The sequence below is a fragment of the Amblyomma mixtum genome, chromosome 1 (genome assembly GCF_055824585.1).
Source record: "Amblyomma mixtum isolate Tamu chromosome 1, ASM5582458v1, whole genome shotgun sequence".
NCBI classification, from domain to species: domain Eukaryota; kingdom Metazoa; phylum Arthropoda; class Arachnida; order Ixodida; family Ixodidae; genus Amblyomma; species Amblyomma mixtum.
This window is the reverse complement of record NC_143012.1, coordinates 214181398-214196397: the sequence shown is the minus strand read 5'-3', so window position 1 is coordinate 214196397 and position 15000 is coordinate 214181398. Positions and strand designations below refer to the sequence as shown.

The 15000-nt window shown below is 44.8% G+C and overlaps 1 protein-coding gene and 1 long non-coding RNA gene across 2 annotated transcripts in view; one reads left to right on the top strand and one right to left on the bottom strand.

The window, feature by feature from the left end:
* LOC149370796 (uncharacterized) overlaps positions 1–15000 on the bottom strand; it is a 588963-nt gene that overhangs the window by 562890 nt on the left and 11073 nt on the right. The window lies entirely within an intron of this gene.
* LOC149370797 (uncharacterized) lies at positions 1448–2638 on the top strand. Its single transcript, XR_016291615.1, has 2 exons — positions 1448–1538; positions 2315–2638. It is a non-coding gene; the product is annotated as an uncharacterized LOC149370797 (long non-coding RNA).

Genomic DNA, 15000 nt, shown 5'->3' with positions numbered 1-15000 from the left:
AAGTCTCTTTAAATGGTTGCATTGCCATGCTGAGCTTTTTCGTGGCACGAAAGGGGCGCCAAGCAATCCTAGGACTTGAGGCGAGTGAACGCCTGGGACTGATTTCACGCGTAAACAGCGTGTCGCAAAACAGCTCTGAAGAAGTGGTTGCCAGCTTTCGTCACCTTTTCACTGGCACCGGCTGCGTCAAACGAGTATACCACATGGTGCTTCGCAAGGACGCCACGCCAGTGGTTCAGAGACTTCGTCGAGTACCACTGGCTTTAGAGGAGCCACTTCGGGACGAGTTGTCACGTATGGAACAAGCCGGAATAATTGCAAAAGTCACTGAGCCAACAGACTGGGTGAGTCCCCTTGTTATCGTACGAAAGAAAGACGGGAAGCTGCGAGTCTGCATGTACCCCAGGAAAATAAATTAGTGCCTCAAGCGCGAGCACTACGCGATGCCGAGGCGGGAAGACATAGAGGCCGAGCTGGCCGGCGCAAGAGTATTCTCTCGCCTAGATGCAAACGCAGGGTTTCACCAAATTCCCTTAGATGACGAGACGTATAGGATATGCACATTTGCGACACCCTTCGGCCGCTATCGATTTTTTCGACTGCCTTTCGGAATATCATCAGCGTCCGAAGTATTTCAGCAAACCCTAAGTGAAATTTTTGACGCGCTTCCTGGCGTTAGAGTGTATGTCGATGACATACTTGTGTGGGGCAATTCCCAACAAGAGCATGACCAACGTCTCAGATCAGCACTAGAAGCGGCAGAACGTGCGGGCCTTACGTTCAATCCAGCAAAGTGAGAGTTTGGCGTTCAACGAATTGAATTCCTGGGCGACGTGATAAACGAAGAAGGAATCCGTCCAAATGCATCCCATGTCGAGTGCATGTTGCAGATGCCACCCCCTAATGATAAACTAGCCGTTCAACGCATGCTGGGTGTCGTGAATTATTTCGGAAAGTTTTTGCCAGCACTAGCAGAAAGGACAACGCTTCTCAGAAGCTTGCTAAAAAAAGACACTGTTTTCGAATGGTCGGCAAATCACGAAAAAGAGTGGAGAGCGCTGTGCGACAGCCTTAGCAAGCAGCCCTTGTTATCAGTTTTTGACCCTGAAAAAGAAACCAGGTTATCATGCGATGCGTCACAAAACGGAATCGGTGCTGCCTTGCTGCAGTATCACAAAGGTGCATGGAAACCGGTTGCTTACGCCTCCAGAGTGCTTGCAGATACGCAGCAACGCTATTCACAAATTGAAAAGGAAGCAATGGCCATAGTTTTCGGCTGCGAAAAATTTCACCATTTCATGTATGGGCGGAAGGTTGTCGTTGAGACTGACCATCATCCGTTGATCTCCATTTCGCAGAAGGCGATCGGTGACATGCCGCCAAGACTGCAGCGATTTTTTTTGCGTCTGCTACACTATGACATTTCCATGCATTATGTTCCAGGAAAACAGCTTCTATTGGCGGACATGCTGTCCAGGGCTTCCGTTAAGGGCGCAGCAGATAACGCAGACAACGACGACGACGTCGAAGTGCACGCAGTAAGTGTGGTCGATTCTCTTGTCAGCGACACCACGTGGAAAGAACTGGCTTCCGAGACACGGAAGGACACGCAGCTCGCCGCTGTGCTAGAGCACCTGGAGAACGGGCAACCAATTGAAGGACCGCTCAAGCCTTTTGCCGCTGAGCTATCGGAAGTAAAAGGGGTTCTCTTGAAAGGCTGTAAGATTATCATTCCGGCAAGTATGAGGCGCGATATGTTGGCAAGAATTCATCAAGGCCACATGGGAATTAACAAGTGCAAAGAAAGGGCACGGCGCCTGGTGTTCTGGCCAGGAATGAACACTGATATCGAGACGTTTGTACAGGCATGTTCTGTATGTAAAACGTACGCTTACAAGTTGCCGCAAGAGCCTTTGATTATGCGTCCCGTCCCAGACCAACCATGGCACCGCGTCGGCATGGACATTTTTTGCCACGCAGGTCGGTCATACTTGTGTATTTATGATGCCCTATCCAATTTTCCCGAAGTCCAACAGCTCGTAGACACTTCAGCAAAAAGTACTGTAGATGCAGCAAGTGCCATATTTTCCAGATATGGCATACCTGTCGAGGTATGCACTGATAACGGGCCTCAGTTTTCCAGTAGAGAATTTGCCATGTTCTCAAAAGTGTACGATTTCAAACACGTGACCTCAAGCCCGTATTTTCCCCGCTCCAACGGACTCGCCGAGAAGGGGGTACAAGTAGTCAAGAGAATCTTGAAGAAAACAACTGAAGCTTAACAAGACTTTTGGCTTGGTCTTCTCGCTTACAGGTCAACTCCACTGGAATGCGGCTGGTCACCAGCCGAAATATTGCAGGGACGCTCGCTGCGAACAACTCTACCAGCCGTTCAGGTCGGACAAAGCCGGCGGGTTGACAAACGCCAGCAAAAAGACTACTCAAGAGGGCCACTCGCACCACTCAACAACGGCGAAACGGTCAGAATAAAAGACGGCTCATCATGGAGAAGAAAGGCTCGGGTTCTTCGGTCGTCTGGTCAACCAAGGTCATACGTAGTCATGACGGAAGACGGGCAACTCTTGCGACGCAACCGCGAGCATCTGCTACCAACCAGAGAATCTTTTCGCCTTAGGGGTCCTCCTCACGACGACGAAGGTGATTTTCAAGAATACGCTGCCCCTGCCAGCACACAACACGACCCAGAGGCGGCGCAAAGTCCAAACAGCACGGCGAGCATTGTGCCGAAAGTTCCGCAACAAGCAGCTGCTCCAAGAAGGACTACAAGACAACGCAGACCACCTCGGAGCTTAATGTATGACGCGAACTTTCAACAAGTGCCGTGACTGTATTCAGTGCTCTGATTTTTGCTGTTTTTGATGTGCAGTGATTCTTTATTTAACTTCCTTTTTGTTCTCCCGAGCTAAAAGCGCTCCTTGTCCTTCGTTTTTTTTTCTCTTTACGAAGGGGGTGTATCGTAATCTGTATCTAATCTGCTCAGCATGCAGCGCGCTCTGTGTTCATGGCAAGATACGCCCCCATGTGATAAGGGCGTTACCCGCATGTTCACATCGTGTATAAAACCAGTGCTGAATAAACGCGAGGGCTCACTTTTGCCCAGCAAGTGACACGCGACGTGTCGCCGTCTGTTCCACTCGATGCAGTATACAGAAGACAAAATTGACCGCATGGTCGAAAATGTAAAATTAACAATACGCCATTGGCAATTATGGATGCATGCCCTGAAATTCTCTCCTCACCATACACCAATACAAATGTGAGATATCCGCGCTTATTAGGTGCTCCATATGACAATTATAGGAAGCGGAATATAGTGGTCATGACAAAAATGTTTACACGTGCGAGTAGTCCTTCATTGATGGCTGGCTTGTGATCCGTAGGCTCAGCTATCGCGCTGCCATTCGTGTGTGCGTGAGCTGCTTTCAAAAGCTGGCCCGAAGTAGAAGACACGCAGATGATTTCCATCAGGCGACGGGCGTAATTCTGTAAGCTGTTCTTGTCTCTACCTTTTTCTATGGGGCGGATGTGCGGGGAGCGTACAGGAGATTGCTGTTATTACCCACCAAGGTCTTATCACGCCATACTTTTATGGTTTGCAGTCAAAAGTGTCTCCTTGTGATGAATTCGAGCAGCCGGTTCCTGCTCAAGTCCTGTGTTACAGCTGAAATGAAATCGATTTTTTTTTCACCTTGGCGAACTCATTAGTACATGGGACGACCAAGCGAAATAATGCCGCCTAACTGCTCCTTATCTTCTCCAGATGCCCCCGTCTCCCTTCTAGTGCTAGTATACTCTTCGATGCGCTGTTTCGCTTCCGCAGATGCTTTTCGTAATCAATAATCGTTGCAGTGCCCTCATCAGCATTACTAATGTTTGATCGTAGTTTAATGACAGAAGATGTTTTTGCTGAAACGAACTGCATGTCAAGACTGTCAAGACTCCTCAATGGCTGGTGGAGACAGAAGTGAGACTTTTATGGCATCTAAACGTGAAAAATTAAGAAAAGGAGGACACAGGAGAAACAATTCATGCACCAAAACTAAACGTTTGATATGAAGTAGTCTGCATTTTTTTATGGCGGTGTATTAAAAAATAAGAGAGGAGGCCATTAGCGGTTTCTTGCTGATGAAATCAGCTGTCACAGCATTCATAAATTTTAGGACTCAAGAGAAGACCCACGATGCCCATGGTGGTTTTAACATCGAAGAACAGTGGCCACGGTGAATTTCAATATCTCATTTCGTGGCGGGCTCGAAATATTAGCTCCGAGTATAGCTTTACATTTTTTTACAAAGGCGAACCTACGCTCATGCTGAGATTCAGGCTCTCAGTCCTGACTGAGATGCATGTAACGAATGCTGTGCAATAACATAATAGCCTCACACTCTTCAGTCATCGTCATAAGGAAACTAGGGGTAAAATTAAACGCGCTGTTCTTCTTTAAGGTGTTCGAACACTGGTAAGGCAGACCATAAAGGTTTGTAGACTTCCTAAATGATGCAGCAAATGCACTTTTAAGACGGTATGGGGCGGTAATGGTCTCCGAAAAGAAAATAAACCTTGTTAAAAGAGAGAGAGAAACGTGTAATGCATTACCTGGTTGGTTTGGTTTGGTTTATTGGGGTTTAACGTCCCAAAGCAACTCAGGCTATGAGAGACGCCGTAGTGAAGGGCTCCGGAAACTTCGACCACCTGGGGTTCTTTAACGTGCACTGACATCGCACAGTACACGGGCCTCTAGAATTTCGCCTTCATCGAAATTCAGCCGCCGCGGCCGGGATCGAACCCGCGTCTTTCTTGTCAGCAGCCGAGCGCCGTAACCACTGAGCCACCGCGGCGGGGCATTACCTGGTTGGGTGAGCCCTCATTCCAGGAGCCCATTGGCTTTTGCCGCCGCTATTGCCCGGTTCAACAGGGAAAGCTGGCCTTCCGAATGTGAGCTTTACAGCGCCGCCTTTACTGTTGAGTTATTGATTCTTTGTATAGGTGGGTTTTTCTGGCGTGCCCACATCATATGGCATGAGTCAGCCACTTCACCGCAAAAGGCGTAATGCGAGTCGTACGAATTTGGAACATATAGCTGAATTTGACAAAAAGTATTCGATTTCAGTTTTGTTAAAATCACCCGTTGCTCCCTTTTAAGGTTCTTGTTCGTTTCGGCATATACTTTCCTCGTTACTCTAAAATGTTCGAGTGAATCCCTCTCGCTCAATAGCGGTTCCGAATAATTTTGTTAATGCGAATTCTGGCGGACCCCGGATAATAGCGCGCCAGCAACGGCGTGAGCGCCTTCTTTTCCAACATTCGCAGTGTGTCCCGGACTCCACATGACTGTGTAATTAAAGTTTTATCTTCATCAGTTCTGACTATTCTGTTTGCGTGTTACCAATCCTTCCTCTGGCATAGTTAGGACGTGCAGCGTGAGAGTCCGTAATTACACACGAGACCTTCCTGGAACCCATCGCCATAACTATCGCCATTTCTTCTGCCTCGGCGATTCCCTGGCATGGAATTGATGCCCCACTAACTAATTTCCCTTGGGCATCCGTGCATGCTATCGCTGATATCCCGTTTACCGGCCCTGCCACGTAAACGTAAATTGCCTCTTCCATCGCGCCTTTCTTCTACTGGTGTCGTTCGCCCTAGCCTTTTTCTTTCCTAATGATATTAGCGGTACATATCTCTCTAAATCGGCTGCACCTCGACATTACTTCTAAGCTGATCTCCCAAGTCCTCTCTGGCCTCCAAAGACCAAATGCATGAAAACCCTACTCTATTGAGTACGTCCCTTTCTGTCCTGCTTCCTGATAGGCGTACCTTCTTCGATATCTAATGGCATTCTATAATTTCGTCTACAGTATTGTGAATGCCCATGTGTAGCAATCCTTCTCTTTCTGCGTTGAGCGGGATACCAAGTGCTCTTTTATATATTTTTCGTATTGTGACGTCCAGCGTGTTCTTCTCACTTTTCTTCTATTTCACATATGGTGTTGTGTAGGCTATCCTGCTCACAATAAAAGCCTGTATAAACTTATGGTTTCTTTTTCTTGCAGTCCATACTTGTGCTTGTCCATTCTTCAGTGGCTTCCCACGTTATGGCTCATGAGCATGGGAGAAATTTTCTATCAACATTAACGCGCGAAGCCAGAGAAAAGATCTTTAACTCACCTACTGAGCACAACCAGCAACTTGTTTCCCGTATTGGCATCCATTCAAGATTTATTCTAAGCTAGTAAAATAAATGTTTGTTTTATCACAAAGACGCGCCTTTGTGCTTGCATCCTAGGTGAGCTATGCTTATGAACGCATAATACCACACACCTCTCAGTCATTGTCTCACCGCATGCCTTTCTCGCGCCCTTGAACCACGGGGTAGTACAGAACACAAATGATAGCGCGTCCACGAAGCCTGCGCTTGGAGGCTGACTGATGGTCTTCGTTCAACCTCCTCCAATCATCGGAAGCCTTCTGTCGACGCCCGAAAGAGGATAACGCAACGAGCCTGAAAACAAAAACAAAAAAACGAAATGTATTGCAGAGAATACTCATGAAGGATGTTCTTGCTGATAGCACGGACCCGATGAATTGTTGTGGGCTCACCAAAATAAATCACGACGCGGACGCCACCGATCATGCGAGCTCACGAAAGACCGGACAGGTCTGACGGTAACACCCGGAAGTGAACGGTTTTATGGCACATCGCATAGCCGTCGCGTCTTCAGCCTTAGCTCCGTTTCCTTCTCAACGCGCAAGTCGCTTGGGCCTCCTTGTTTCGCTGGGCAGTGTAGGATAGCATATCTTGTAACTCTTTAGGAGCGTGAGATTACGCGTAGCAAACCAAGGTGAATACCGCATTTCAGGAAGCAGTGAAGGACTATCGGCTATTAGATTCTCTCCACTTGAAATCATCGCAAGTATACAGGGTGTCCAGGCTAACTGTAGCCAAGGGTTAAAAAATAAGATATTTTAGGTAGGCAAGGGAAGCCACTTACATACGCAACCGGCTTGCGCATCTTAGGCAATTTTTATGCGAAGCATACTACTTTAGCTACCACTTCAGCCCTTCACCGTGGTTGTGCGCCTCCAAATCACGTGATACACGACGTCACACCACGTGACACGATGACGTCACGACAGTGGAGAAACGGGGGCCCATCTCGCGCCGTCGCTGTGGTTGTGCGCCTCCAAATCACGTGATACATGACGTCACACCACGTGACACGATGACGTCACGACAGTGGAGAAACGGGGGCTGTGGTTGTGCGCCTCCAAATTACGCGACACGATGATGCTTCGCATTCTCCAGGCTTAACCAAGTTAAGCCTCAGCCTTTTTTCTTTTGCAATTAATTAGAAATTAAAATAATTTTTCTAAATCCTTAAATATTGACTTTAAACAGCAGATGTGAATAGAAAAGTTGGAGAGCACCTCCAGAAACTCCCGTTCTATTTATTTTAGACAAAGAAATCCTCACGTGTATCTTTTTCCGACGTCCAAAGAAAGCCGGGAAATACAAAAAAAAAACACGTGACTAGTGCATTCGGGCGCCAGTATTTTGCTGCTCTCAGCCGTGGCTTGAGTGAACGAAATCAGCTGCTGTTATGGCACGATGACCCCATTGCTCCGGCAGGCCGATATATACAAAGAAAACCTAATGGCATACGTTCTTTAGGGCAGGAAAGGCAAGACACTCGCAAATTTGCCATGTAGGCGTTGCAATAGAAATTTTTTTGTTAGGAGTCTGTGTAGCTGTCGTTCGAAGAGTAATCTTGTGCTTTGTACAATATATACTACGAGGGAAAAATAACCAAAAACTGAGGCGCAGTTTTTTGGTTGACGTAAATATTTTTAATTTTGTAAAAAGAAGCTGTGGGTTATTTCTCACCTTGAAATGACGTGTTACTAACACGAATTTATGTCTATTTCTTTATTGGTCTTGTTTTGGTCATCTGTACTGATTTTATGAGCTTTTACAAAATTAAAATTATTTACGTGGACCAAAAAACTGCCTCAGTTTTTTGGTTGATGTAAATGTTTCTAACTTTGTAGAGGCTCATAAAATTGGTGCAGATGACCAAAACAAGAACAAAAATGAAATAGATAAAAATTCGTGTTAGTAACGCGGCATTTCAAGGTGACAAATAACCCACAACTTCTTTGCTCGAGAACACCCTCCATCACACAGGCGCAGGCATTAAATACAGGAGAAAATGAATACCGCAATGTCTTCTTTAGGGTACGCACTGTCAGTCGCCTATGTTCTGCATGAAGTAAAGACGTCGTTTTTGTATTTGGTGATGTAGAACAAGTTAGTTTGATTTCGCCGGCAATACCGCGCGCAGCGACAGTATTTTATGATTCAGCATTGCGGCAAAAAGCCACACGACGAGCTTCCAAATGGGCGTCGTTCAGGTTCGAGATTCCGTATCACATCGCGGATTAAGAAAAATTTAAAACGGGGCTCACCTGCTTTGCTGCTGGTATTGAATTTCCCTATACAAGCTTTTTGCCTAAAATTAAAATGAAAAAGCTCTCTATTTAAGTTTAGTTATTTTATCGTGGAAATATTTAGTCATACCAAGTGAATAATAGCCTTGATGTACAGTTCACTAGTACAATTATGTAGGTCTAGTTTTTAAGATAAAGGTCTCAAATTGGTAAACAAATATCACCTTGCATACGAGCGAAGAAAGTGCGTCTATAACATTTGCAGTATGGCCAGAACGGAGAAGGAATGAAGATTAATCGTGTTTGCGTTTCTCTCAAGAAACCAAGACTGCTTGCGGCAATTATCGCCATCCTGGTTGCGCATCCAGCACCGCAAGAAGGTGGGAAATAACCCGCACCTCCGCTCCTCGAGAAGGCGTTCTATATATTTCCCGGCGAGTCGGGAAAACGGATCTGCCTTGCGATCTCTGCGTGCGTAATTTCTTTCGGATTACAACAGATTTCGGAGGCGCACTGTTTGCGTCCCTCTCCGAAGGCGCTGCCCCGGCCTCCGGTTGACGCAGTGTGCTCCATAGTTATTGCCAGTTCCGCCGCCACAGAATCGCCAATTCCTGCTTCGTTCAAAATGTATGCATGGAAACGAAAATTAGTTCCTACTGTTTCCTGCAAAGTGAGCTTGAACGCATCGAAAAAAAAAAAGCGCTGGCATATTTTGGTGTCCTGCAAGTATCTATACGCCTTAACAGAGTCGCTCAGTAAGTGTCTAGTATCGCTTATCATTACGTCGATGTGATTGGCAACCATATTCAAAGATATTGGTTTTGGTTTACGGGGTTTAACGTCCCAAAGCGACTAAGGCTATGAGAGACGCCGTAGTTGAGAGCTCCGGAAATTTCGACCACCTGGGGTTCTTTAACGTGCACTGACATCGCACAGTACACGGGCCTCTAGAATTTCTCCTCCAAAGAAGTTCAACCGCTGCGTCCGGGATCGAACCCGCGTCTTCCGGGTCAGCAGCCGAGCACCATGACCACTGAGCCACTGCGGCGGCCATATTCAAAGATTGTTATCGACAATTTCAAAACTGCAGGAGTGAAAAGATACAAATGTTTACGCATTAATTTAAGGCGCGATCTAAGCTGATCTTTCCACATAACTCGGCTTACTAAAGAGGCAAATCGTGTTCTTGGTTACTTTCGTCAAGCCCCCCGAGTAGCAGCCCCGTAAGTACAATACCTTGCTTATTTAGCACTTATTCTTCCGAAGCTGGAATACGCTTGCCCACTTTGGGAGCTCTTTCGCAATAATCTTTCTACTTTTCTCGAAGCGCTGCAAGATTCACTTTCTCAGCCTGTTCTCATGATGTGTCACTGAAATAAAACGTAATGCTAACGTCACAATTTTAGACAACCGCCGAAAAATTTCCAGAGTGTATCTTTTTCACAACTGCTATGGTCATCTATTTCCTAAATCAATTATCAACCCCGTCACCCCATCTCGAACCGCAAAAACAACCAAAAGGACATTCTTGACAACCGTACGTCTCTCATCATTTTTTATTTATACAGCACGGGACTGGAATGACCTGCCAATACCGCAGTGCGTCAACTCCACTAACAATAGTTCAGATCGTCCTTCGAAAAAAACCCCTGCTGATTGTTCCACCCCTTATGTAATGCCCTTTGAATGGGTCATTTGAGGTACTTATAAATATATATATATAAATAAATAAACAACAAGTTTCAATGCCTAAAATATATCGTTTAAATATACTCATTGATTTTTTTTTATTTTGTCCTCAAAAGCAAAGCATTATAGAGGGTGTAGATAGATGATAAAGATTAAGCACAATTTACGACAACAGCAATGCAATAGCATGACAACTACTAATTACACAATGTTAGCAAATGCGCTTTTAAATACCGCGTTATCATCAGAAATACACGCTAGGTCGGAGGAAGGGCGATTCCAGTCTTGCCAAGTTCCAGGTTAAAAGGACAAAGGTTCAGAATGGCATTCCTCAGCATAAACCTTGAAGCAGGGGTCAACATGCCCAGAGATATGTGGCCGAAAAATGAGTTTATCACACAAGTCCGGATGATAGTGAAGTCTATTAAAAATACTGAAGATAATATTTTTTCGGTGGGATGATAATGTAGAAAGAGAAATATCCGATTTCATAGAAGTTATAAAGGCAGCGGTTTTATAAGTGGTGCAGATGAAGCGAATAGAGTGATCCTGTAACTTGCAAGTGAAGTGATCAAATAGCGCTTGTTTGCATAGCACAGTCTTGAAGGAGCTACACTGCGCTGGCTCAAGTTAGCGCTTATAGTCTGGCTTGTTGTCTAAAGGTGTACTGTGTTATGTGCTGTGTGTTATGTTATAAAGGCTTAAGTTTAGAATGTTTATGCAAGCGTATAGGGGCTAAGCATGAGTCCCGGCTGTCAAATTGAAGAGGAGTTTACGAAGAACGGGAGCACAATCGAAAGATCCCATATGACGATATAAGTATTGATTACATTTTAATTTACGTTACAAACAATTCCAACCAAAAATAAATGAAAAACTTAGCGTTTCAGAGTCTACTCGGTTCCTTGATCAGGTGTGACTGCGGGTAAGTTGCAGGCCTCGTATAATCATTCGCCATGCCACTGAAGGTCGAACATGGATGTAAGAGGGGTGAAGGGTTCCTAGGCAGCGGTTAATATGACCGCGCGTCTGCTGAATAAGCTATGATTCAAGTAAGAGTCTTCTGCGCAGGCATGGCTCGGTGTCAAGCACAATGGTACCCTCGAAGTCAATCTTGTTACAGGCAAGCAGCAACTCGCTCTCAATCACACCTGATAAAGGAACCGAATAAGTTCTGGAACGTCGAGCTTTTTCCTTTTTTTTTCATTCGCGTTCTTTCTAATTACATTAAATTCTTTTTCTCATCCAGACAGATCTGTGTGGAATGTTTTGTTATGAATCTTTGCTTACATTTTCCTCATGCCTCACATGAAAGCCGTGTCTAAGATATGCAGTCATTATAACCTGTATGAACGACGCATATGGAAATTGCGATTGCATCCGTTTTATAATGCAGTATTATTGCATTTGTTGCATTGTGATTATAATCTGCTATCATGCTACATGTATTATCCGGAAGGGGTATGGAAATAATAGTCATCGTCATCATCGTCAGCCTGACTATACCCACTGCAGGGCAAAGGCCTCTTGTATGTCTCTCCAATTATCCCTGTCTTTCACGAAAGCAGAATAAAAATTATAACGGAGTGTTGAGCTTTGCCTTAAAGGTATGACGCGATAAAATTAATGGTTTAATGCCCGTATATACAGAATATACAGAATCTGTCAGCCACTTTGAGGCCAACCAATCAACTAACTTTACTTAATTTGACTACATTTTTTTTCTAAATATTTAGCACCCTCTTCAAGCTTGCTAGTAAATGTCGGCTCCTCATACCTTTTTACTACCTATATTTGCTAGCTGGTACCTGGCTAGTAACCGCTCCAACTACAAAGTCGCTCAAGATAACTCACAAGGCTGTTGTGTGAATAAAATGATTGTGTGATTGAGCAGTTCTGAAGCGACCCGCGCTTAGGTAGACTAACCTGTTGCTAGAATCGCAATTTCATAATTAAGGCTGGTATCTTAGCCCAACAGGTAAGAGCCATTAGCCCGTAACGCAGAGTCACAGTTGCGGTGTACACATACGTACTTATAAATGCTTTTCTTACATTTTTTACTGTTGTGTTTGAACGGTACGGTTCTTTGAAGCTGTCGGCTCGACTGGTTTGTACTCGTAATGCCCCATATGTCGTAGTCAGATGGTGTGATTTATATTGTTTTTTGCGTTTCTAGTGCGCGCAGAAATTTAACAAACCAAGGCAACACACAGTACTGAAACCAGGCAACATATGTTAAAACGGCATGCGTCAATGCTTTCTTGTTCGGGACTGTAGTGCTCTTTACCAGGTCAACGTAGTAGCATTCACTAGTTCTACTTTTACTACCTTCATTTACTAGATGGTGGTGGTCTGTGTCACAAGTATAAGATGAGTAGTTTCTTAGTAAATTCTCCGACCTTTTTCTTAAGAATGCATAGGCGATATTAAATAGGCACCGTGGAAAGTACTCGTAAAACAGTTGCTTGATTTTTGTCAGTGAGCACCATCACCTTTATTTTGAAGAACAAAGCTATTCTTGTCACTTGCTTTAGCCGAAAGAGTCATTGTGAGTTTAAGGAAAACAAAGTGCTTAGGCTTTCCTGATGAAGTTAGGGGCACTAGATTTTTTTAACTTAGTGACAGTTACAACCATGCTGCTATAACTGCCAACAGTTACCCTAAACTTAGCAACGTATGTGACGATGTGTTGCAAATAAGGAGAAATAGCAATGTGTAACTCTTGACAACACCAAACAAAGTGAGCAAGGAAGGGAGAAGCCTCGGGCATGCTTAGCCAGAGTACGTCACACTAATTGCCTTCAGGCTTCCCCTCCCTTGTCACTTTTGTTTCAGTTGACTAGCTGTTTACTGGCTTCCCTTTGTAACTACCACATAACTTCTTTCGGGTGTACAATAAAATCAAAATCAGGCTTAGCTTTCATTGACGGGAAATAAAAGTCAAATCGACCAGATGACGAAAAGCGTGTACCATATATCCAAGAAACACTAGAATGTTATCGTTTCTCAAGCCAAGAGTTGAGACAAAGCCCTCAGCGCGCGATCGAATATCTCTCCCGCCGGTGAGAACGTACAAGCCTTGGAATGTACGTAATGTAGGGAGCTTGTTTCGAGCATCAGTTCTCGTCAAGTCAGTTATGTTGCTGATATGTGTATTATGAACGCAGCTAGATGCCAGGTTGCCTGCCGCCTTTCACGGGATTCTTTTTATGGGGAGTGCTATGGAGACATGGGATATAGAAGCCTTGAAGCGTGGAACAAGGCGATACATCTCAATACGGATCGACATTTCCCAAGAAAGCATCCACAGCAAAACGTACAGCTTGTGCACTATTGCTGGGCGTTCAGCTCTGGCGACATGGGCCAGCCGCTAGTCGACACGGCTGGAACGTGAAGAGTGCGAAGAACCTTGTCCTGCGGAAGCACCGGCCGCTTAAAGCCGCCTACTCGTTGCTTCCTTTCGTGGGTACGACCGGCAGTTTCAACAGGAGCACCCCGCCAGCTATTTTTGTTTTTTGGTTCTTTTTGTTCCCTCGTGTGCATTAGAGGGCAGGCATTTACATGAGTTCTCTCTCCGCTTCCCCTTATGACTTGATGCTGTGCTGTGTGTGTGTATGACCCGAAATCATAGCGGAAAGGTAGCGCGGGCTATCTGCACATGTTCGCAACAGCCGAAAGACAACGTGGCCCAGTACAGGAACTTAGGGGCTGTGGAGTTCGACCGCTCAGTCTTTGTTACAAGAAAAGAATCCCGGCCACAGCAGCAGAATTTTTATAACGGTTAAATGCAAAAAAAACTCATGTGTTTTGTGCTTTGCTTTGTATCTTGCAACTGCACATTCATAATACTCACGTTGTTGAAATTATTTCAGAGCCTTCTACTACGGGCATTTGCAGCCAAAATAGCCAACAATGCCGAAGAGCACGTGTTCTGACTCTTCTTGTCAGAAGAGTAAAGGTCTGCAGTTAACACATGTCTAATAATTTGAATTGCTTCTAAAATGGTGTGATCGATGTTTCCCTTGGAGTTTATATTAATTGTACTTCTTTCGCAATGTCAAAAGCAAAAATTGTTTATAACCTCTCTTCCTGGCCTTGAAGTTATAACTGCACAAATGCAAAATGGTTTCCGAGCAAGTTGGGGGCATTCGAGAATAATGGTGATAAAAAAAATTTCGGATAATGATTTCCGCTTATCATGAGGAGCATTTCCCCAAGTTCTTTATATAATGCATTAATATATACTGGACGGCACAAAAATATAATTCCTGGGTAGCATTATCAAAAGTTTCAAAATGGTCGCTTTTCTTAAATGTAAGACGAGAAAAAATTGGGAATAGCTTGCGCGAAATAAATAAGTTTTCAGACGCAACTTTTCTTTCAATGCTTTAGAAGACTACATAGTTTCTCACTCGAACTAGGTCTCATTTTAGAGAATTAGATTTCCCATAGAGCCGAAATTGAGTTTAAGGTCTATCCCGCGTAGCATATCAGATATCTGGCAGGAGAAATATCTCGAAGAGACAATAGATGCCACAGAAAATGGCTCTTCTAAACTTTTCGGCTATGGTATGCTTGGCGTCCTCTGTTGCTACGCAAGAATATTTCCTCACCGAACCTGCGTGAAAGGACACCAGCCCTGGCAACCGTTTTCATTATGGGGAAGACTCTTGCGTGTTACATCACGTCCAACGTCCTGCGTGTCTGCTTTCATCTAAAAGTCAAGCCAATCGACGATGTCAACGTAGTGTTGACATTTATATACCCCCGACATCCCGTCGAGAGGGGCCATCAAGAAAAATTGATCCTTCCCTTTGCAAAGGGAAGGAACCGATTCATACC